Raw genomic sequence first — 25,678 nt, 5'->3', positions numbered from 1 at the left:
GTAATGTATTCATTACCCCTGGGATTTTACCAAATCTGGAGCCAGATGTATCATCACGGCCCTTTGCAAGTCGGAAATAGCGCTTTTTAAGAAATCGCTATTTCCGACTCGCAAAGTGCCATGTATCACATTTGCGATTCTGTAATAGCGATTTCTTAAAAATCGCAAATGCTATTACCGAATCGCAAATTGCGATACCGGCCCCATTCGCAGCTATGGGCCTGTTGGCCCATATCTGCAAATTTTTTGCATTTCCAAAATTGTGATTTCTGAACCAGAAATCGCAATTTTGGAAATGCAAAAGCCCAGGGTGTTGGGGGCCTAAGGCCCCCTCTGCTGCACGCCAAAAGGGCATGTGTTCTTTACATGTTCAATTTAAAAATGCATTTTAAATGCATTTTTAAAGTTTGCACCAGGTTACCACCTGGTTTCTTTTCATGGTATTTTGCATGTGCAAAATGCCATTCTGCGAAAAATCGCAATTCGCGATTTTTTGCAGCATCTCCTTGCGATGTGGATTTTGCGAATCGCAAATTGCGACTCGCAAAACAAGGTCACAACGCAAGAAATCACAATTTTTGCGATTTCTTATTTGTGGTCTGCGAATGCCTTTCATGCATCGCAGACCACTTTTTTGCACTCGCAAACGGCCGAATTTTGCGATTCGCACCGTTTGCGAGTGCAAAAAAATTTCATACATCTGGCCCCTGTTTTTTTTCTGAGCGTATAACTCAAAAAACACTCAATCTCTGCCCTTCCGTCTGTTGGAACAGAAAAGTCCTCCACATGGTAATGGATGTGCACCCCCACCCTGGGTCCCCAACAATACTGATGTCTGGATCCCTAATGCTGATTTTTCTTGTCATAGACAAACACGAATCTTGCGTGTGAGCCATGACATAGGCCTGTCTCATGAACTGCAGTCTTGGTGGACCGGCAGGGGCACCTTAAGCTCTACCTTCACAGTGGTGGAAGTCTACTGCCATCACTAGGAGCTAAGCAGCATGAGTGTGGTAGTGACAGCATACTGTGCAGTGAGTGGTAGGAATAGAGAGGTCCTTCTTAAGTTTCGCCTAGTCAGTGCATGTGCTGTCTCTTCTAGAATTTTGTTTACATACAGTGGGCTTACAGCCTGCCCATAGTTTGCCAGTTGTTAGCCTCAGCGATGATCTAATTTCCTTCTTTCCTGTTTGCTATGTGTTAGACCTGACAGCCTTAGAGTGGTCACCCCTAACGTTTTGCCCACTTTTTAGATGCTGTTTTTGCTGGTTTTAAGACTCTGCGCACTTTACCCCTGCTAACCAGTGCTAAAGTGTGTATGCTCTCCCCCTTTAACCATGATAACCTTGGATCATTCCCCATTTGGATTATTTAATTTACTTATAAGTCCCTAGTAAAGTGCACTATATGTGCACAGGGCCTGTAGATTAAATACTACTTGTGGGCCTGCAGCACTGATTGTGCCTCCCACTTAAGTAGCTCCATAACCTTGTCTCAGGCCTGCCATTGCAGGGCCTGTGTGTGCAGTTTCACTGCCAATTCGACCTGGCATTTAAAAGTACTTGCCAAGCCTAAACTCCCCTTTTTCTACATATAAGTCACCCCAAGGTATGCTCTCGGTAACCCATAGGGCAGGGTGCTGTGTAGGCAAAAGCCAGGACATGTACCTGCGTAGTTTACATGTCCTGGTAGTGTAAAACTCCTAAATTCATTTTTACACTGCTGTGAGGCCTGCTCCCTTCATAGGCTAACATTGGGGCTACCCTCATATACTATTTGAGTGGTAGCTGTGGATCTGAAATGAGTAGAAGGTCATATTTAGTATGGCCAGAATGGTGATACACAATCCTGCTGACTGGTGAAGTTGGATTTAATATAACTATTTTAGAAATGCCACTTTTAGAAAGTGAGCATTTCTCTGCACTTAAATCCTTCTGTGCCTTACAATCCACATCTGGCTGGGTTCAGTTGACAGCTCCATGGGGCATTCACTCAGATACACCCCAAACACCGGATACTCAGCCTCACTTGCATACTTCTGCATTTTGAATGGGTCTTCCTGGGCTGTGAGGGTGGAGGGCCTGACACTTGCATGTCAAATGACAGAAGCCTGTCCTCACACAAAGGACTGCCACACCCCCTACTGGGACCCTGGCAGACAGGATTAAACTGAAAGGGGGCCTTGTGCACTTCTAAGCCACTCTTTGAAGTCTCCCCCACTTCAAAGGCACATTTGGGTATTTAAACAGGGCCTCTGCCCCTACCAACTTAGACATTTCCTGGAGAAGAGAACTTGAACCAGAACCTGCATCCTGCCAAGAACTGCCAGGCTGCCCAAAGGACTCACCTGACTGCTTTCTGTGAAGGACTGCTGCCTTGCTGTTGCCCTGCTGCCTTGCTGCTCTCTGGCTGAGGTGAGTAGTGCTCTCCAAGGGCTTGGACAGAGCTTGCCTCCTGTTCTCTGAAGTCTCAGGACCAAAAATACTTCGGGCCTCATTATGACCCTGGTGGCCGGCGGTAAGCTGGCGGTAACACCGCCAACAGGCTGGCGGTGTTCCGCCAGCTATTATACCCGTGGCGCAATAGCCATGGCCAATTCGCTGGGCCCTCCACTACACTGCCAGGCTTTCGTCTGGCGGTCATAATCCCAAGGGCATCGGTGAAAGCACTGCTGCCCTGGGGATTATGAGTCCCCGACAGCTAGCCTGGCCATGGCGGTAAACACCGCCATGGAAAGACTGGCGGTAAAGGGGACTTGGAGTGCCCCTGGGGGCCCCTGCACTGCCCATGCTCTTGGCATGGGCAGTGCAGGCCCCCCCAGGCATGACCCCGTCGCACATTTCAGGGCAGTGAAATGCGCAACGAGTGCTACTGCACCTGCTGCACATCAGCATTGCCGCCGGCTCTATTACGAGCCGGCAGCAATGTTGATGTGACTTTTCCACTGGGCCATTGGACAGTAACACTCTTACCGTCCGCTGCCCCAGCGGAAAAGTCGTAATAGGGAGCCAGAAATACTGCCGGCACTGGCGGTATTCTGGCTCCCGCAGAGGTTGTAATGAGGGCCTTCATCTCTACAAGAAGGACTCCTTGTGCGGTGAAAATCGACGCACAGCCTGCCAGAAACGACACACAGCCTGCATCATGGTGAAAAATTCACTGCACGCTGAACCGGAACGACGCAGCCTGACTTTGCAACGAGAAGATCGACACAGTGCCAACGTAGCGACCGGAAACGCGACGCACCCCCCACTGGATCGACGCACAGCCGAGCCGGAACGACACAGCCCGACTTCTAGAGAGGAATTGATGCAGCGCCTGCCATGCAGTAAAAATTTCCATGCAACGCCCAACGGATTGACGCAGCCCCTGTGACTTTGTCCTGTCAGCGCCGGAAATCCAGGCATCATACCCGGGGCGTCTGAAAACCCTGCAACCTGAAGAGGATCCATGACCGAGCACCGGGAAACGACAAACAGCCATCCCTGCGTGAAAAATAAATGACGCATTGCTGTGTGCGGCCTGAGAAATCAATGCACACCTCCCTGTTTTCCACGCATCTCCTGCTCTGCGGTTCTTTGCAGAGATTTTTAACGCAAACCAGGTACTTTGTGCTTGAAAGAGACATTTATTGTTTTTAAGAGATTAAAGACACTTTGGCCCTCATTACGACCGCCTGCCAAGATCGGACTGCCGGGCGGGCGCCAATGCGGCCGCACTCCCTCCGCGGCCATCAGGAGATCCCCGCTGGGCTGGCGTGCTGAAACCTGTTTTCCGCCCGCCGGCCCAGCGGGGATCTCGGCCCCAACACAGGAGCCGGCTCCAAATGGAGCAGGCGGTGTTGCGGCCGTGCGACGGGTGCAGTTGTACCCGTCGCGCTTTTCACTGTCTGCGCAGCAGACAGTGAAAAGCTGCACGGGGCTGTGTCAGGGGGCCCCTGCACTGCCCATGCGACTCCCCATACCGCCAGCCTTTTCCTGGCGGTTTGAAGGCTGGCGGTAGGGGGACTCGTAATCCCCTGGGCAGCGCTGCTAGCAGCGCTGCCCTGGCGGATTAAATCCGCCGGGACCAATGTGTCGGGAAACCGGCAGTCCCGGCGGTGCGACCGCGGTACTTTCGCCACGGTCGTAATACTGTGGATTTCACCGCCAGCTTGCTGGTGGTGAAATCCGCCACAACAACCCTGGCGGTCCAAGACTGCCAGGGTTGTAATGAGGGCCTTTATATCACTTTTGCAGTGATATCTGAACAAATACTTGTTGCATTTTAATCGTTTTGACCTGCACCTTATCAGATAAATATTATATATTTTTCTAAACACTGCCTTCTATGTTAAGCCTGACTGCTCAATGCCAAGGTACCAGAGGGTGGGCACAGGATAATTTGGATTGTGTGTGATTTACCCTGACTAGAGTGAGGGTCCTTGCTTGGACAGGGGGTAACCTGACTGCCAACCAAAGACCCCATTTCTAACACCCTGGCATGTGGATGTCATGTCCTCTTCTTGTATTTGGCTCTCCCGTGGAGCATGGACTAAGTACCTGTATCCATCCACTCCTCCTGTTTTTGGAGCTACTTTTTGTTTTTGTGTTCAAGCACTAATTTCGAGTTTTTGTGTTTTCTCTGTGTCTCTCATATCCTCATCCATGGTGCTTCTATTCTGTCCCACCCGCCCCCTCCCCTTTCATGTTGCTTCTTTTTCCTCTTACCCCTACCCAGTACTCTATGCCACTGCACTCTACACAGCTGCATTCTACAACATGCACTCTCCTCTGTTCCACTGTACTCTATACCGCTGCACTCTGTGTCATTTTACTCTACTCTACACCAGTCTATTCCACGCCACTGTACTCTACACCACTGGACTCTACTCTGTACCACTGTACTCTATGCCACCATACTCTACTGCACTCTATGCCACTGCACTCTACTCTGCATCACTCTACCGTGCACTACTGTAGTCTACATGACTTTGCACCACTCTATACCACTGCACTCTATGCCAGTGTACACTATTCACTACATTCTACACCACTGCACTCTACACCACTGCACTCTGTTAATACAGTCTATATCCCTCCACTCCACACTATTGCACTCTACTTCACTCTGCACCACTCTACTCTATGCCACTGCACGCTACGTCAATGCACTCTATGCCACTCTACTTTACAACACTATGCCACTGCACTCAACACCACTCTGTCTACTGTGCACCACTCTATGCCATTGCACTCTAAGTACTCTACTCTATTCCGCTGCACTCTATTTCACTGCACTCTTTGCCACTCTACTCTACTCTGCACCACTCTATGCCTACAGTGGGGCCCTCAAGGAGTCACATGGTGCACGGCCCTCCTGTGGGAGCATATTTCAGGACTTGAATGTGTGGGCCGGGACAGGCCACTAGGCAGGGGCAGTGACCCCGTCATCTGCGGGACCTTCAGAACACAGATTCAGCACGATTGGGGGGGTCCCATGAAACCTGGTGAGTATCCCACAGAGGTGCACAAGACGTGCTGGGGGGTTGCCCTGGGGCTTGAGCAGGCAACCTGAAGAGATTGTAGAGGGCCCTGACTCTGGGTTGATAACACAGCAAAGATACTTGGCCCCTCTCTCCCAGGACCTGACTGCTTGTGCTACCCCCATCCACATTTGATGGCTTTCTGGGGCAAGCAGGTCAGATCCCCACCCATCATCTGTTGAGGGAGCTGGAGGCCCGCAAGGCAGAGAGATGGGCTGTCCAGCAGAGGCCACTTGCAGAAGTAAGGACTTGCTGCTAGCCGCAATGATAGTCACCATGGGTGGCGACAAAGGCCCCAAGGCTAGGCTAAGATGGAGAAATACCCTTCCCCGTGGGGTTGCAAAGGGTGCCCCCTAAAAAGTACCCAGTGTACAGCATCCATTTTAGTACATCCTCATTCCTCATCCCTACTTCTCATCCCTGCTTCTCATCCATCATCCCTACTTCTCATCCATCATACATCATCCCTGCTTCTCTTCGTTCATCCCTTTTTCTCATCCATCATCCCTACTTCTCATCCATCATACATTATCCCTACTTCTCATCCATCATCCCTGCTTCTCATCCATCATCCCTACTTCTCTTCCATCATCCCTACTTCTCATCCCTGTGTTTCATTCCTGCTTCTCATCCATCATCCCTACTTCTCATCCATCATTCTTACTTCTCGTCCATCATACATCATCCCTACTTCTCATCCATTATCCCTACTTCTCATCCATCATCCCTGCTTCTCTTCCATCATCCCTACTTCTCATCCCTCTTCCCTGCTTCTCATCCATCATCCCTACTTCTCTTCCATCATCCCTACTTGTCATCCCCGCTTCTCATCCCTACTTATCTTCCATCATTCCTGCTTCTCATCCCTACTTCTCTTCCATCAGCCCTACTTCTCTTCCATCATTTCTACTTCTCATCTCTCATCCCTGCTTCTCATCCATCTTCCATCATTCCTACTTCTAATACCTCATTCATCATCCTTACTCCTCATCCATCATCCCTACTCCTCATTCCTCATACCTCGTCCCTCAGTCATACCAACACATTTTCAGTTTTGAGAAATTCACACTTGTTGGTTGGCAACAGCCAATCAGAGTTATGAGAGAGAACTGCATTCTATTTCACTGAAAAACTGCCTTCTCATTGCATGTGCTGGGTGAAGACGGAGGAGAGGAAATGCAACTGTGTGTTTGTCTCCAGTGAATTCAAGACTGTACAACATTTCATTTTATTCAACTAAGTGTTTTTGGCTTACACAGGCCTCTGCTGGTTTGGGAGATACAAGGAGCCCACATCTTGGGCCATAAATCTGCTCTTGGAGAAAGGGTTAAATATTATCAAGTTTCAAACAGCCAGTCAGGCTGTGCATTGAGGAGAAGCTCAGTAAGACTTCGACCTGTGACCAGGACTGGGGACCAAGGCCTGCTAGTCTTCTAGCTGGGCGAGGGGACATCAATAAGGAAACCCATACCACCTGCCCTGAAGTGTGGAGCACCATTGCCTGCCTGCTTGCCAATATTAGTGTGCCCAGTGAAGGAGAGGGGAGCATTGGAGGGAGTGAGGTCCAGCTGGGAATCCTTTCAAGTGGATTCCCTTAGTGAGGTGTGAGGAGATGGCTGTTGCACTGATCAGGGTCTTGCTCAGGTGCAGGGAAAGTTGGCGACCCTCATATGCCAGAGTCGGTCCTCTTTGAACTCAGCCATGCTCACCGTTGTGATGAATTGGTCAGTTAGGAACCTGCAGACTTGTGTGCCAGAAGGGGCCACTGTGAAGAGACTGCCATGCTCTGAGTGCCGTAGCTGATGTACAGTGGAAAGCTAGCAACCCTGTACGTCAGGAGTGGCCACCCAGGAAGAGATTACCATACTGAGTGGGCTATAGAGTGTGTGCGGTGGTGAGCTGGTGACCCCATGTGCCAGGAGGGCCACCGTGAGGAAATCTACTGTAACAATCAGGTTGGAGCCCATGTGCAGTGGAAAGACAGTGACTCTGTATGCCAGAAGGTGCCACCAGGAACAAGCAAGAAGTGTAACCTGATTGGGATTGTCACTGAAGGAGTGAGGACGCTATGGGGACCCGTACTGATCTGCATTATGACTGAGGATTAGCAGACCTGTTACTCCCCCCACCCTCCCACTCACCATGGAAACGACCAAAAGAACTTACCCAGCTTGGGGGAGCCACAACGAAGCCCAGGTTGCAGTGGTTGCACAACTACATGTGAGGTACTTGAGGACCGCTGAGGAGAGCCCACCTTGGTCGCATGCAGAGAACTTACCAGAGACACCTGCTTTCGATCCATACTAGGTCAAGCCACAAGAAATCAGCAGTAAAATACCTCAACTCTCACGGTTGGGCCCAGTGATCTTTGCTTGCTCCATGGCCCTTTCAACAGGATTCTGACACAGTCATTTGGTTCCTCTTATTGGTTTGGTACATTTTTGTTTAGCTGTTTTAAAGATGTAAGCCAATTAAACAATCTCAGCTCTGCATAACCAAATGCTGTCTCTCTGACCACTTGTAATCCATTGTGGACCCGCTTGCCTCCCTGACTACGTCATCATGTGTGGCACAAGCAAGAAAAACAAGGGAGTGGAATTTATAAACAAAGATATGCTAACAAAGTTGCTATAGCACTTTCCCCATCAAATAAGATCTAGCTACACATTATTTGTCATCCTCTGAACTTGAGAATACATTTATTGAACAAATCTCTGAATGTTTCTCTAAGAACTAATGATGTCATTGCGTAACATCAGCAGTAGTTAAGGCAATACCAGTTGCTAAACTTTTAAAGTGCTGAGAGAACACTGTTCATAAGCAACCTGCCACAACCCTCAACCCTCTTCCCTTTCTACTCATAACAGAGGTGGTGGGCTTGATTACACCATTATGGACCAGATAGACTGCCACTCCCTCCTCCTGATTGAAATCAAGTGGCTGGACCACTTTTCCACTCCATTTCTGATATGGGTTAACACTAGCATAGCAATTTTCAAACCCCTTTATCCCAGATCCTGGACACGAACCATGAGGAAAGATAATTCGGCAACAGAAGTGCATGCTGATAAGGCCTCAGCTGGTATACCACCAGAATATTGCAGCTGTCAATTGGTTGTAATATTTAGGCCCATGTTTCTGCAGGAAAAGCATTTTTTAGTTTGCTAATAACTTTCGGCCTGATTCAGATCTTGTTGGAGGGAATCCTCCATCACGGAAGTGCAGATATCCCAACCACTTTTTTACCATCTCCATAGGATATCATGGATTCATAATAAGGCGGATATGAAATCTGTCATGTTTGTGATGGAGCATTTCCCCCCGCCAAAACATAAATCAGGCCCAAAGTCATTGGTTGACGAATCTTCACTAAACTTAAAAAACAAAAAAGTTCATCTAATTCAGCTCCTTCCTGGAAAGGTTTGGGGTGATCCATCAAGTGAGGGTCAAGAAAATGGGGTTGGACGTGGCACAACATGTTTTGCCAATGCAATGTTGCATAGGAAAATTTGACACAGCTACAGCCAAAACGGCTAAACGGAACTACACCATATTTGGAAGAAAGGTAGATATTGTCCCAAATTTTTGGGATTTGGTGTAAATCCGCTTAGTAGTTTTTGAGAAATTAAGGTTCATCATTTTGTCATATATCATGCTGCAAAGGATCTGTGGAGCTAACAGATCTAGCAATAAGATCTGATCGAGTGCCACCACATCAACAAAGATTACATTTCAGGACTCAAGACTTAGGGGGTTATTACAACTTTGGAGGAGGTGTTAATCCGTCCCAAATGTGACGGATATACCACCAGCCGTATTACGAGTTCCATAGGATATAATGGACTCGTAATACAGCTGGTGGTATATCCGTCACTTTACCGTCACTTTTGGGACGGATTAACACCTCCTCCAAAGTTGTAATAACCCCCTTAGGGTCTGATTTAGATTTCGGCAGAGGGGTTACTCTGTCACAGGGGTGATGGATATCCCATCCGCCAAAACTAAATCCCATTGCTTTCGATAGGATTTAGGTTTTGGCAGACAGGATATCCGTCACCATTGTGGCGGAGTAGCCCCTTTGCCGAAATCTAAATCAGGCCCTCAGTTGCTTGATTTAAAAATTAGGTATTAAAAAACATATAGGGGGAGGGTAGGCCTGGTTGGGAAGCCTAGAGGGAGCACCCTTAGAGCCAAACACATACTTCAGATTTGTGGAGGATCTTTGGATCCGTTGTAACTTTTTAAAAGAAAATCAGGCTCCAGACCTTTTTTAAAACAAAAAAAGCCCAGGATGAGCGAGGGGCCCCAGTATCCAGAGGGGTGCCAAAACATATTTATTAGCATAAGGGTGCATACGGCGCACGTATGATGAACGACATCTTATGTTAAGTTTTAAAAAAAACATAGAAATTCACTGGAAAAAAACAAAGGTTAAAACGACATTCTAGTTTGGAATTTTAATATTATGTTACTTTACATTAAAAAAAAACCTTAGAAATTCACTAGAAAAAATCAAAGGCCAAAGAGATGCAACAGTCCTCAACGTTGTTTAGGGGTCACCAGGGGTCGCAGCTGTGACCTCTGGCATTCCCCTTGTGATCCCTGTCACTGCCTTTGCAACCCCTGTCCTCAGAGGTGGAAAAATCAGTGCTTGGAACACAGTAGCAGCTTGTCCTTATGGGCGTCATCTAGGGCTACACTCTCCTTGCTTTCTGTCATTTTTTATAGATTATTCACTATTAGTGTAGTACAAATGGGGTACAACTAGCTGCAATAAAACTTTCGCTGGCAGCTAAGGTAAGTAAAAAAATGCTTTTAAATGGAGGTTGGTTGTGTGCTTGCTGGTGAGAGTGTGTTTATGTGAGAGAGAATGTGTATATGTGTGTTTATGTGTAAACATGTCTGTGGGAGTGAAAATAAAAGTCAGTGGGTGTGAGATGCCACTTCCACTACCCCTGGCATTTTGGTGAATTGGTTATAGTTAGGTGAAAATGCCAGTTAAAACATTGTGTTTCATATTAACAAAACCAGTGAAATTCACAAGTTTTAGTCATCTCAATTAACTGTAATTTGTACCCTAAAGTAACTATACCTTGCCCCCTCACCATGAGCTGGTAATAACCTCCCATATTTCTTTATTTATGACATGTTCTATTACATCACTGCAATATATGAAATGACATAATTGATGACAACACTGTGCATAGTGTTAGTTACTTTAGGACATGAGTTATAGTTACTTGGGATAACAATAAGTATATATATTTTCAAAGTTTTTAGTGAAAATAACTCCAAGAAGTGGAAAGCCCCACTCATTGTTATCTGGTTGTGCTAGGTCAGGGAAAAGTCACAAGTTCAGGCTGACCGCACAGGAGTGCTGTTTAGACACAGGGGCCATGTTAGTCCCACTGAAGAGTCACCTTTACAAGTCTAAAGGGAAGAGTTAATTTGTTCCTTTGGAGGAAGTTTTGAGAACGAAGAGCAGGTTGAGCATCGCATATGGTCTTTGCAATAGTGGGAAAAGCATGTCATTATTGGAGATTCAAATTGGTTTAATGTCACAGATGGTCGCTGTTGGGGTGAAGTGCAGCTCTTGCATTGCTGGTCATCACTGACAGTCGCTGTCAGCGTGAAGTGCAGGTCCAACTGAGCTTCTAATTGGCGGTCATTTGCAGGCAACACAGGGTGCAAATGGGCTTGTTTGCAGTCAGAAAGAGGACACATTTCAGGATTTTCACCCTTTAATTTAGGAGGAGCTCTCACTGATACCAGCCAAGGGTCCAAGAACTGGGGGCACCTCATGGAGATCAGGTCTCACCTGCCTGAACCTGGCTACAGAGGCCAGCAGCAGGGCTCAGACGGGTCTATTTGGTGCTGGTCAGCTGGCTAGTGGCAGGAAGGCTTCTGGAAACTTGTGTGCATGCAGCTCACATAGGAGATCAGTCACTCTGAGTAGACGAATCAAGGCAAAGAGGTCCAACATTCCTTCTCCAGACAGCAAAAAAGTCTGTCAAGCAGCAGGGTAGTCCTTTCGGCAACAGGTCAGCTCTTCTTCTGAATCTTTCACGGGTCCAGAAGTTTTCTGATGGTAGGTTCTGCTTGTCTCATTTTCAGGTTACGCCTAGGCAGCATGCAAGCGCTGTCTCTCGACATGTTGTAATCTACATCTGTGGACTTGCAACACGCTCATCTCACGCCCATCATGCTTATTTGTTCCTTGGCCTGCCTTTCAAAATTCTGTTGATTTAATAGGTAAGTGCTTCACGTTTGTCCCACCTTGAGGGTGCTTTGTTACCTCCTTGGAGACTGACCCTGTTATATGGATTATCGCATGATCAGCCGTACACTTTAGCGTGGGTGCACTACTTTTTTCTTTTGCCTCGCCTCTTCACGATGCATGACAGCCTGTTGTTTCTTCCTCTTCCTTGTTTTGTGCCTGCAGCTGTTTCTTTGTGGTTTCTGCGCACTAAGGCTGCATGCTGGACGGGGGGTTCTTTTGAATTTACTCATTATTTTTTAAAACAAAGGTTCATATAGGGCAAACTTGATCGGAGGAGTGCTTTACATGAGGACGTGAAGTTCCATATAGCGAAAGCTCGATCTGAGGAATGTTTGACATGAGTACCACTTAACAAGTTTAGCAGTTGAAAAATATACAAACTGGAGCATTTAACACAGAACAAAAAACACAAGAATCCTCAAAGCGCCTCTCCCGTCATAGTGGGAGAGCTGATACTACAATATTCACTGCACTCGGGAAACTCGCCCCATAATGCTTTGCGGGGCATTTCTTTTACAAAACATTTTTGCCCATAACTCACTGTGTGGTGGTCCTAGCACAATGGGGCCACCATCATAAATGATCAGCAAGACACACTCTTTCTGTCTAGGGCAACTCTGGGCACCACACTAGTTTGGGGGGAACGCAAAATAATAACCCCTTCCACCAGTCAGTGTTTGTTAAGTTCTCTCATGGCTGGAACTTTTGTTTTACAGATGGGAGTAGTTAGTGCTTTAAGGGCCTTGTTTGTAACATTATTCTAGTAGGCCTGCTAGTAGGCCTGCTAGGCCTGAAAATGTTTAATGGACTGCGCCCTCTAGGGGCTAAATGTATGATTACACTGCATTATGTTCTGCTATTCTTTTTTCATGTAATTGTGCTCTCTAGGGGTTGACTATATGGCTACATGATCATGCTTCTTACAAATGTTATTTTTACAGTGGTGCCTTCTAGGGGCTGTTCTGAGCACTACAGTCAAGATACTACAATATTCGCTGCACTCAGACACTCACCCCATAATGCTTTGTGGGGCATTCCTTTTAAAAAAAATGTTTGCACATAACTCACTCGGGACCCCAAAAAGATAATATAAAAAAATATAATAAATAATGGACATATTTTCATTTTGTGCTGCAGTTAGAGGAAGATGGTAAATGGAAGTGCTTAATTTATATGCAGGGCCACTAGAATTATGTGGCAGAGAGGACCAAATTATGCAGCAGGGTTGACCAATTTATGTGACAAGAAAAGTCCAGTCATGCATTTACAACTCCAGTAGCTCTAACTCAAGCAAAGGAGAGACCCGTTGCATTGCAAATGCTTGTTATACCTAGTGTCAGCCTTTTTGCTGTGGTATTCTCTGGCTTACCTCCAAAACTGGTTCTGCTCAGTTCTTTCCCTTCCCCTGGTCCCGGCTCCAAACTTCCCAGGGTGACAAAGGCAAGAACTGGCCTGGTAACAAGTTGATTTGTGTGTTCTGCAGGCAGGGCCATTTGAAGTGTAATTAGGGCAAGGTCAGCTCCACACTAGCCATCCTATTAGGAAGACCCTCCCCCCTCACCCCTATGCTTCATTTTTCTCAATGTTTTGGACCAATACACAAACCAGCAGATCTACCCACAGCCATCGAGAGTCATGTGACTCAGGACACTGGCAAGAGGGCAGAAAAACTAAAAATGGCAAATAAGAGGATTATTTACAAACACAAAGAAATAAAGTAAATACATGTGTTTAAAAACTATAATGCACTGAACGAAATACACAAAAATTAATCAGATGTCTGATTTTAGACTCATGGAACAAAAACACTGAGTGAAGAAGCATTAGTAGCAGCACTATAATGACAATCAGTTGAAATGTATTTGAATAAGAGTTTTCAAGGGTTTCTTTTGCCCTCAAAATAAAATATACACATTTATCTAGCTTATTGATTGCACATATTTGCATATAGCGTGAGAGAGAAGTGTGCGATCTACTCTTAATACAAGGAAAATTCCTCCAGAGCATATTTCTGTGGTGTAGAAATCCTCCCAATGATGATAAATATATGCGAAAGTAGTAGAATGTATGTCGACGTTTCGGTCTCCTTTTGTACAAATTCGCAAGGTCATCCTCAGGACTAAATGTAGAAGATGGTTAATATAGAGGACCCCTGAAAAAGGTTCTTCCAATAGGAGGAAAGGGACAAGCTTAATTATTATGCTACCTCTGATGTTAAAATAGGGAGAACCTTGAGATAACTTGGAGGGGCAAGGCTCTGCTAACTACCGTTCAAGTACCCAGCTCAGCATGGAACCATGAAACTGTGACTGAAAGAGCAAAGTAAGGGAGTGAAGGCAATAAGTTTCAGGGAATAGCACACCAAAGATGCCAGACCTAAAAGATAACATGTAGAATAATAGCAAGTGAAACAATAAAAATGGCACTCTCCAGGTGTGTAAGGCTAGCTTGGCTTCAACAAGCAAAAATATTAATATGCTAGTCTAAGTGGCTGGTCCAGGAAATTCACTTCAGGAGTGCACTTCTTATATGTGTCAATCAGTGGAGATAGGTTGTTTTAGAAATATGCTTACTTTGTTGCATCTGACATGGCATGATAAATCTTGTACCTTTAGTATATTATATATGTGGTCATTTTTTTAAAATAATATACATTATTATTATTGATTTTTTTTTTTATTGTTTTATGGACGTTTTTATGGATCTGTGATTACACTGAATTGCATGTTATGGAAAATATGTTAAGCTACAGAACAAATCATTTTGAAAATTAATTTAAAGTTTTGTCACATTCTCTAACTCTAAATTGGCATATTTCGCACAATGAGTAAAATATGCAAACTTAGTGGTAGAAAAACAGCAGTAAGTGTAATTCCTGCAGTCCTAAAATTAATATTTTTGACAGTCATATTTGGGAAGGAAAGCTAAGTATAAACCCTAAAGGCACAAATTAGGAAGAGGTGTAGGCCTAATTTACAAGAGTTTTAAGATACAGCTGTTTTAGTATTTTACATAGAAAGAGTGTGCCTTGGACTAGTTAAAAATCAACTTGGGAGGAAATCTCATACACTGGGGGCCAGATTTATCAAGGTTTGATGCAGCGTAACACAGCAAGACAATTTGCTCCACTGTGTCAAATGGAGAGGACAGGATGCACTGTATTTACTAACATATGGCACATTCCTGCTCTGTCTCTGTGCCTGCACAGTTCTGGCTGGCAAGCACCTATGCAGACACGGTACCCCACAGTGCAAGGGTGCCTGCGTTCCACCTGGGATTGTTTTTGTGTAGGAACGGACACCTTCCTGCACAAACGTGATCCTTGCAGGCTTTTTCAGCACACTTACCAGTAGGAAAAAATGAGGAGAAATAAAGATATTTCCATCGTTGCACCTCTCCTGGGAAAGCATAGCATTTAGACGCATTCCCATGTTTACTTGTGTTAGTAATTCTGGGAATGCACCAAAATACATAGGTGGAATGCGTGGGAACACCAGCTCTCCACCCATATTACTTCTTCCCAATGCAGGGTAATGGCATAGTAAATCTCACCTAAGGGCTTGGGTTGCCCTTGATAAATGGATTATGGTCTTTGGAGAGATGTTGTGCCTTTGTGCTATTACTAAAGCCGCTGCTGCTGTATGTTCCCCCTTGAAAGACCTGCTGGTTTTACAAAAGACATGGGATTTTAAATAATGCAAAAGTCAAAGATGAATTTAATGAATCATATGATGAATAAATGAATGAAATAGACTTATGGAGCACAAGCTAGAGATGGGTGTCCTTTTGCTATAGCCTACCAGTAAAGGATGCTAAGATTAAAATCTTGTTAAGAAGTTGATGAACCCCTCTCCTATGTGCCATAGTATTGGAATCACTAGTCTGTGTGATTAGACAACTCCACTTTGACAAGAGGTCAATTTTTCACCTCCCACAACATTGTCATCATAATTCCTCCCAGAATCTTTGTCCAGTCATCAGATAATTTTTATTATATAAATCACTCACTAACCGGGTTCAGCATTAAGTAGAATAAGTCCATGATCATCCGCTGATTCCTGTAATGCCTCTCACTGTGCTAAAGTTTCCCTAACCTTGGTGCTCCTCGTCTCTTAAGTACTTTGGAGTCTGGATTAGTTGAGACACCAAGCTATTTATTGCTGGGAACTATGGCATAAAGATTTCCATAACTGATGACCTGATTCGGAAATAGAACAGCCTCTCACTTTTGTTGGTGGGCCTGCTTGCATTGATGAAGATGCTCATCCTCCCCAACTGCTTTACTTGTTTTACAATATCCCTATGCCAATGTGTTAAGGACCTACAATCCAGGATGATTGATCATGCGTGGGCCGGTAAACAGCCCAAAATACAATGAGGGATCCTAACATTCCCATACAACAATGGAGGGCTCACAGCTCATGAGTTTGAGCTCTACTATATATGTGCTCAAATCCATTTGGTCCACGGTTTGCTCTGTCCACCTCCATATATAGCTCACCTTACAGTAGAACCAGACATTATATCCCGACTCTCTTAAAAATGCATTACTTGGCTGGCCTTGTCTCCATGGCTGTAAATAGCTTGACTCCATGAATAGCATGCAGATGGCATGGGAGAAATATAGACCACAACTATAATGTCTGGTATGATATGCTCAGTCATTACCCATCACATCAGCTTACATGGGATGCAGGATTCCTTTGTAGACTACAAAGGTGGGGCCTGATCACTGTGGGTGATCTCTTTATAGATGGCCAGTTCTTCAGCAGGGAAGATATCATGGAATGCAGCAAATGGTCTAAGATAGATATGTTGGTATATTATCAACTTCCAGCATTATGTAAGAATAACTAGCCAACGTTTCCGGCTGTGGGAGACGGTTCAGGGAAATTCTATATCAAGGAAAGAATGGCATTCTGCTGCACTCAAATGGGGCTGCTGTCCCCTAATGATCGACTAAGATCACAGTATTCCTACAAAACACTGGATTGTAACTTTGTACACCTAGCATTGATTTGCACTCAGATTTATAAATATTGGTCAGCAGTTTTGGGCCAAATCTCATTAATGGTAGCGATGACTGTTACTCCATCACCTATGACCACATTGTTGGGTTGCGCTATACAGGCCCCATTGCAGGTGAGTTTCTTGTGTTCATTGCATTACTACTATCCAAGAGATAAGTGGCCTGTGTTTGGGTGAAAAGTGTATTCTCAATGGTTAAGTTGTAGATATTTGCTATGGGATTCTGCAGCAGGCAACATGAGGCCTATTACCGCACACTACGGCCATCAATTAGGCCAAAAGACTTTTGGGACCCCTCCAGTCAGACCTGCTAAGCGGTGCTGGGATGCCATGATAGCTTGGCCGCTTTGGGAAATCAGCACAGTAGGCCCCCCAGAGAAACACAGGATGCTCAGCAATAGCATGAGTGAACAATGTGTTGCTGACATGTGATTGAGCTATAGGTATTATTCTATTTTAGTCCTCTATTTGGAACTTGTTTTGGTCATTGAGATAACCTCAATTGTCTGCTAGATGTTTGATGTTTCAGCTGATGCAACTGCTATGTTTAGAATTGACAAAAGCTGAATGTAAAAAAGAAGCTGTTAAACACGCAGCCACATATATTGTGACTTTCCTGTTCTTTAGTAATTATTTTGATTTTTTCTGAATTTGACCTTGATTGGCACTCTACAGCTTCTAGTCAATCCATGTATGCATTAGTGCTTGTTCCATCATCTGTTCCAGAGAAAGGTATACCAGATGTATCACACCTCTTTGTCACTATTCTGAAATTACTGATTTGTTAAGCATTTCTCAATCTTTTCTGTTTGCGTTGCAATTCAAGTTGTGTTTTTTTTTTACTTTTAGGTAAGGGAAAAATTAAGAAGAAAAATCCAGTGTATAATACAGGAAAGAAACTCCATGAGTACGAACGCAGCCTATCAAGACAACCTTGAGTGCTGCACCTAACACTGTAAATTCATATCTAGATCAAGAATGAGAAGGAGCAGTGGGGCTCAGCTCCCTGTAGGGCACTACTTTGAGGATTATATCCATTGACTATGGGCTCCACCTCTCCAGAGAGAGGCACAGACATTGCTGTAGGATTTGTGGGGACTGAGACAGGACATATTTTATGACCCATCTTCGGAACAACTTTGAAGGTATTGACCATTTCAGCTCATTCCAGCCCTCCTGCTGCCAAGCACTAATGAATTATAGGTTTTAAAAAATGGGGGCATTCAAAAGCAGCCCAAAGCTCAACCTGTCAGGTTTCTCCCAGGCATTGATAAACATTTCTTTATCTGCTTTAATATAGATGTATTTTGTTGTCATTCACCAACATATTTTAGCCAATTTCACTATCTAACCAACCTGTTCCATTCACTGTAGGAACCACTTGGTACGGGTGACTGGGTGAATTTTTAGTGTTCTACTACTTAATAATAACATGAAATATATACACATAGCGCTTGAAATTGTAGTTTTAATTGCTGGATATTTGGAGATTTGTCCGCTTCACAACTGGCTTTCTTTGTACAGCGTTGAAAATTCAACCAATGGGGAGGCTTTTTTCCATTCCATTGGGTTATATTTGATAACTTTCTCCTTATTAGTGAAAGTAGAAATGTAGTAGTAGTGACATATAACCTGATTATCTGATGCTAGTTAGTAGTTGTTCCGTATTTCCTTTGTGGATGAGCTTAAGTTACAAGAGGGAAAAATATACAAAAAAAGAACGTGCATCCATAGTTTACATTTTTTCATATTGATGCGACTCGTGATGCTTTGGCTAATCTTGCCACATTCGTAAAAATAGCTGACAAGCAGGGGACAATTGGATCATACATCTCTTGTTTTCATTATCAGCTACCCCTAAAGAGAGTGCTACTCCAGAAGTGATTTGTTAGAGGTGTATCTAGGTCCTGAAGAAAGTCTATGGCCATTAGGGATGTTAAAATGAAGGCAGCAACATGCTGACCATGGTTCCATGCAAAATTGATCATTATAAACCACACCCATAGAAATACAAAGCGTTTTAATCTTGCGGTCGAAAGAGAAGTGGAATAATAGTTATTACCCTAACTGAACACAGTTTAATCACCTTTCCAACCAAGCCCCACACATCTGGTATGGCCCATATTTATACTTTTTTTGCGCCGCATTTGCGTCATTTTGTGACGCAAAAGCGGCGCAAACTTACAAAATATAGGGGCATATTTATACTCCGTTTGCGCCGAATTAGCGTCGTTTTTTTCGACGCAAATTCGGCGCAAAACTAACGCCATATTTATACTTTGGCGTTAGACGCGTCTAGCGCAAAAGTATGAGGAAAGAGCGTCATTTTTTTGCGTGAACGCCTTCCTTGCGTTAATGAGATGCAAGGTAGGTGTTCCCGTCTAAAAAAATGACTGCGCCGCAAATGCGTCGTATTTATACTCCCGGGCAAAAATGACGCCCGGGAGTGGGCGGGGCAAAAAACCACGCATTTGCGCCGGATTTTAGCGCCTGGGTCAGGGCAGGCGTTAAGGGACCTGTGGGCTCAAAATGAGCCCACAGCTGCCCTCCCATGCCCCCAGGGACCCCCCCTGCCACCCTTGCACACCCCAGGAGGACACCCAAGGATGGAGGGACCCACCCCAGGGACATTCAGGTAAGTTCAGGTAAGTATAATTTTTTTTTATTTTTTTGGCATAGGGGGGCCTGATTTGTGCCCCCCTACATGCCTCAATGCCCAATGGCCATGCCCAGGGGACATAAGTCCCCTGGGCATGGCCATTGGGCAAGGTGGCATGACTCCTGTCTTTACTAAGACAGGAGTCATGTAAATGGCGTCTGGGCGTCGTTAAAAATGGCGCAAATCGGGTGGAGGCGATTTTTTGCGTCAACCTGACTTGCACCATTTTTAAGACGCCCTAGCGCCATTTTTCCCAACGCCGGCGCTGCCTGGTGTACGTGTTTTTTTTCCACGCACACCAGGCAGCGCCGGTCTGCTTGCGCCGGCTAACGCCATTCAATAAATACGGCGCCCGCATGGTGCTTCAGAATGGCGTTAGCCGGTGCAAAATTTTTTGACGCTAAACTGCGTTAGCGCAGTTTAGCGTCAAAAAGTATAAATACGGGCCATAATTGTATTTTGTACATTTGCGCCGTTTTTGCGTCAAAAAGTGACGCAAATGAGGCGCAAAAAAGTAAAAATATGGGTATATTCGCACTAAGGACACAAAATCACCTAGATGATTAAAGAGCTTGTGGTAAGCCATCCTAGCAACAACTGTTGCTGGTGAGGAGCTGGGTCCTTTTTTAAAGAAGGCAATCTTTTTGGGCCTCAGTGAATTTTCAAATTTACCAGAATACGGAACAACAAATTGTCTAAGCCACATGCCATAGTACCTTTTATTGTGTAGAATATGCTTTTTTGTCCATAATGTTCTCACTCCCCCGTTTTTGGTAATAGTTTTACACCAATTTTTAGCCTAATACACAATTGTGTGAGTAATAATGATAAGTTCTTGTGATGTGCGTTAAAACGAATAGGGGTTTCGAAACATGTTCTAAGTATATCTTTCTGAGAGGCAGGGCCGGACCGGGAACCCAAAGCAGCCCTGGCAATTTTGTCAGGCCAGCCCTCGGGTATGGCGGGGACTGACGAAGCACTGATGCTTTTGTTGTTTTGTTACTGGTGGCTAATATTGCAACACTACTGCAAAAGTGGCCCCCAGTATCAAAACCGGCCCCCACCGCTGAATAACTGCCCCCCGCCCTTCCAGGCCACCTGGAAAACGTCTGATGCCCTCTATGTCCAGTCCGGCCCTAATGAGAGGAATCATCCATATAGGTCAGTTAAAGTTTGATAGGACGGTTGAAACATATCGAAATGTAAACTGTTTACTGCCAATATATGGCCGCCAACTTTAGGCAACAGCATGTTAATGTTTTCTTTTTCCTATTTTTGTGGTAAGTGCATGCAATTAAAAACAAAAATGTAACCATTACACCAGTTTTCCAAGCCCAGACAGATTGACTTTGCCAAGTCCTATTTTTGTTTGATCATGGTATTATCATTTCCTTGCTTTCTTTATTTACCTTTTTTTTGTTAATTATGCCTCGAAAGTAGACAATTGACCCTGTGCTTTGACTCTGTTCCTCCCCATGAGCCCCCCTCTCTGTTCAATCCTCTCACAGTTTTGCTTCTGTGTTTTCCTTATGTGCCTCCTATTCACAAACTTGTACTTCCCTACATCCCTGGCCCCCTTCTCCTTCCTTGTTATGGATTTTTACCTAGATCTTTTCAGTGTATGTTACTTCTCATGTCGGTTTTTTCTTTCCCGGTGCTGGGAGGCTTTATTGGAAGATCTACTCATTGGACAAAAGGTTCTCAAGATGTTCCAATAATTGAAATTCCCTCCCCATACTTTTAAACTCACAAAGTTACCTGTGTTTTTTAGCAGCTCTTGTATAACCCTGTCTATTGTCTGAGTTAAGAGAACTTGTAACCTCTCAGGACATAATTTAGGGATCACTAGAGTTTTCTCCTCACTCACCCAGAAGCCCAAACAGCTACATAGGAGTAAAAAAAAAAAAAAAACTACCATGTTTGTTTCTTTTTTCTGCGCGCTCACTACAGATGGGGTCACATTCCTCCAAAGTGAGACAAGGGGAGGAGGAGTTCGACACTGGATCATGAGCTTTGCTAAAGAGAGAACGAAAGGGAGTGGAGTGCCATGGGATTCCTTTGGTGAAAGAGGCTTTGGAGGGCTGAGGAGATGTTTTTCAAGAGCTCATGGTAAGCTAAGGCTCTAGTTCCCATCACGTTCTGTGACTTTTAAGGGCCACACGGAAGGATGTGTTTGGAAAGCAGTTCGGAGAGGATTCAACTGCGGACACTAGAGAAAATGACTGGGAGCTGACAGCCAGGGTTTCTCCCTGAGTGGATCTATAACAGTAGTTATAATCAGCAAAGGCAGCATTCTGATTGGACAGCCAGTTCATAACATTTCCGTGATAATGTTAATTTTGCTTACTATACTTTGTCTTGGACCCTGTACAGTGCTCTGCTGCTTTTTGGCTAGACTCATGCTTCATAAATACCACATTCATACATACATACATAGTATAACTTTAAAAAGAGGTTTCATTACATAACAGCTCATAGACCTACAGGCCTTTCCCAACATAAGTATGATCCTTCAGGGGAGACAATATTGAGTATAGTAGATGTCAAATATCATCTAGTACAAATGGTATGCCACATCTGTTGCTTAACACTTATGGAACACCCTGAAAGCTAGTCTCAGATGTGGATCTATTTTTTTTGTTTGTTACCTAAGTATAACCCCTAAAGTTCCATGTGAGCCAAATTGTTTCTCATCGATTCGAAATGTAAACTTTTATAGACAGCTGGTGTCAGGTTTTTATGATTATCTCACTTCTCATTTAAAAGTTCCAAAACAATAACATTCAGGTACCACAGGATGACATTTAAATGGGAAATGAGAGTATCCCCCAATGAATTGAGTTGTTCTTATTTAACTTTGTGCATTGTGGGTCCAGTTTCAAAATAAAGGATTTTCTTTTTTGCAAAAATTCAAAGCGGTACATTATTTGGGAATGTTGCCCACTTTTAATAATTTCTGTTCTCATAGAAGTCCCAAAAGAGAACCAGAGTGTACCATGCTAGATTAAGTTTAAAGTACAGTGCATTACAGATCTGGAGGTGTGCATTCTTTTGTATCCAATTAACATAGGCGGCTTGACTTCAAAGCACGATTGCGTGGATTGTTGGGAGTTTTCATCGCTTGGTTGGACGCACAGCTGCATCAAAGCCCATTCTAAGAGGTTTATTGATATGAGTCATTTCTCAAGTATGAATTAAGTGCCTTAAACCACACTGTGCATAATGATAGGTGTGAAAACAAACATAAAACATATTTAGCAGTACACCATTGTAATGTACAATGGCCCAATACAAGTACAGGATCTTACAAATTAATCAAGATGTTATCCTGCCAAGTAATGAGAACACAAATATGCATGTCATTATAGAACATTTGTTAATAAGGCTTCAAGACGCACCTTGAACAACCACAAAATAGAATTATTAAAAAACTTAAAGAGCTTTATTCTTCTGATTTACGTAATCCCCTCACCCAAAATATTTGATTTGAAACAGTTAATGAGCAAAGCAATTCGAAAGATTAAGACATGCTACTGTAAGAAAATTGTGTCCATTTTATTTGTTTGTTCACCCCATACCTCATTGTCCTAGTTATTTTCCTGTGCAGCCTTCTATAATGAAGAAACCTACTACAGAATCCCATTTGCTCATATCTTACCATCAATTTCCGTCAAGAGGAGGCTGCAGATTAGCAGTATATAAATAATTTTCATCTTGAAGCTAGATTTCTTTTCTACTCGCAGACTTGAGGCACCAATCGTGCTGTTGTGCAGAATGTCGCAGAAGCCAACTATTATGCGCTGGACTAAGGACGGCAGCTGCCTCCAGCTTTATTCAATTCTGATACTAGAGAGCAGCCCTTGCTTGTGGGCGGATTCTTGAAGTGCCAGCCTACCACTGGTGTTAACCTACCAACAATCACAAAGTAACAGGGACTGAAAAGAAACATAGGCGGGGTGCTCTAGTGAACAAAGCAGCATGTGGAGATCTGATCTTTTAAGCTAATACTCCTTCTTGAAGCTTTTGCATGTCTGTTCAACCGCATAGTATCAGACAAAATGTGCAAAATAAAGTTGAGCTGTATTTCACCAAGTAATTGCAGCATGCTGCTCTGAGCAAATACCTCATCCTTTTCAACTTTCACATGATTTTGATTGTCCTGGCTTACTTAAACAAGTCACCCTGCCTAACCTCAAAATGAAATGGAACAAAAGCCTGATCACCTAACAAATAATCAATTGATTATTAATTTCTGGTGGGAATGGTGAGCTTCAAAAGTCTGGATACGATTGGCTTGCAACCGGTTTGGGAATATTTTGGCAGGAAGACATGGGACTTTACCTTTTTTGCACCATCTATACAGCTCGGGAGTTGACATGTGCAGATTTTAACAAATGAAGTAAAAATAAACCTCTTGAGAGATCTTTTAAAATGTATTAGGACGGACGACAAAGCTGAGGAAGACATACAAACCTGGAACACATTGGTGCACAATTTCAAAGCATGTGGAGAACAAACACTGAGGGACACCATGGACGAGAAGCTATAACATAATAACCAGCATGCATAGAAGATAGGCGATAGCCACTGGTCAGGAAGACAGAAGCGTAGAGTAGAGGTCACAATACTTTGTATTTGTAATTCAACAAACATGTGGTCTCATTGTAAGGGTACTAATTATGCTTATAATAACCGATGTCTGTCAAATTGATCTTGTTTGTTAGTTCACGTTGAAGCGATGTTCCTATGTAATTACAAATGTTAATAAAAACAGATTATGTAAAAAAAAAAATAAAAAAAAAAAAAAACTCTTGTCCTCTTTCATTCGGTTGAAATGCGGTGTGATTTTGAAGGCTATAATGACTTTTGGGACTTAGCCCTTATGGGTGTTCAACACAGGATGTCATTGAATTCTTTATAAGGTAAGATTAAAGTGTTCCCTCTGTGCTTTCAAAACCAAAAGCAGGGTTGCTGAGAGCTGTAGTGGTGGCAGTTGCGGTGCAGTGCAACTTAAAGTTATGGGTACATGACCCTTGCACGAGATATGGTCACCACATTGTGCATGTGTTGACTTTTATTTAGTTAGAAGGTCACATTTTTAGGAACCTACATTGGTCATTGAATGAAAGTCTAGAATCAGGTCAATGTTGCTTCCTCTGTGGAAATGTGGAAATACTAGAAGCTCCCACAGCTATTGAAAGAGAGAAGGAAGTTATTGTGTACCCGTTGAACGTCACAAACCCCTTTTTCTTTTCCAAAATTTAGAAGTATCCCGTTCTGACAATACTTTCTTTTCTTTACTACACTGTAAAGATGTGTTTCTTCATTAAAAATGTTCTGTCAGGCTCTCGTTAGAGGAAACGCATCCTTGAATTGCAATGTAGTAACAAGTAATGAACACTTGTCCTTCATTTTCAATAAATTCGAGTTTTCTTACATTTTAATAAATTAACTTCAGCTCTTCTGTTATGACCATAGTATCAATTCGTAAACTTTTTCACTGCATTGATTGTTTTATTATTCAATATAAAAATTGCATTGTTCTGAGGTATTTTTCCATTTTTTTATATTCCTTGTAACATTCCTGTATTTAACTTACATAAGTGACCAATGCATTTTGCAGCTTTTGCTCCTTCTTTAAAGTCTTTATTTTAGAAATAACAAACAGTACCTAGCCTAAAACCTGTAAAAGATCAACGTAATCATAATTTTATCATAAATTTTGTTATTGCACACTGTCTTTTGTTATAGTCGTTTCTATGTAAGTCTTTGCTATTTTTCGTGTTACAATGTCTTGTCTTCTGCTTGTGCATCACAGTTTATTTTGCTGATTTTGCCACTGTAACACTGACATCTGATTTGTGTCCACTTATCTGCTATCTGTCGTTCTGACCCCATTGGCTTGAACGTCATTCCATTTTCCTTTTAAATTTACATGGAAATGTTGTTGTTCATAGTTTCTACCAATATATCTGGACCACACACTCTTCTTCTTTGTTGAAAAAAAATCTTACCACCTTTAGTACTTATTGTTATTGTGAATTGCCCTCTCTCATTTGAAACACGTCATGTTTTCCTGTTCATTGAGCCCTGTTGGTGACATGGTTCCCAGAAGAAAATGATCAATAAGTTTCTCTTTCATTGACTATTTTGTTTTTTATCTATAAGGCTGTGTGCTCCAATATTT

General features: G+C 43.6%; 1 long non-coding RNA gene across 1 annotated transcript in view; it reads right to left on the bottom strand.

The window, feature by feature from the left end:
- The window catches only part of LOC138297436 (uncharacterized), a 29,278-nt gene extending 5,978 nt beyond the window's left edge, over positions 1 to 23,300 (bottom strand). Inside the window, exon 1 of the long non-coding RNA XR_011204104.1 lies at positions 23,150 to 23,300. This is a non-coding gene — a long non-coding RNA (uncharacterized lncRNA). The remainder of the gene's footprint in view (positions 1 to 23,149) is intronic.
- Between the last annotated feature and the right edge of the window lie 2,378 nt (positions 23,301 to 25,678).

The sequence above is a fragment of the Pleurodeles waltl genome, chromosome 5, assembly GCF_031143425.1.
Source record: "Pleurodeles waltl isolate 20211129_DDA chromosome 5, aPleWal1.hap1.20221129, whole genome shotgun sequence".
Classification (NCBI taxonomy): Eukaryota; Metazoa; Chordata; class Amphibia; order Caudata; family Salamandridae; genus Pleurodeles; species Pleurodeles waltl.
This window is presented reverse-complemented; position numbering and strand designations above follow the sequence as displayed.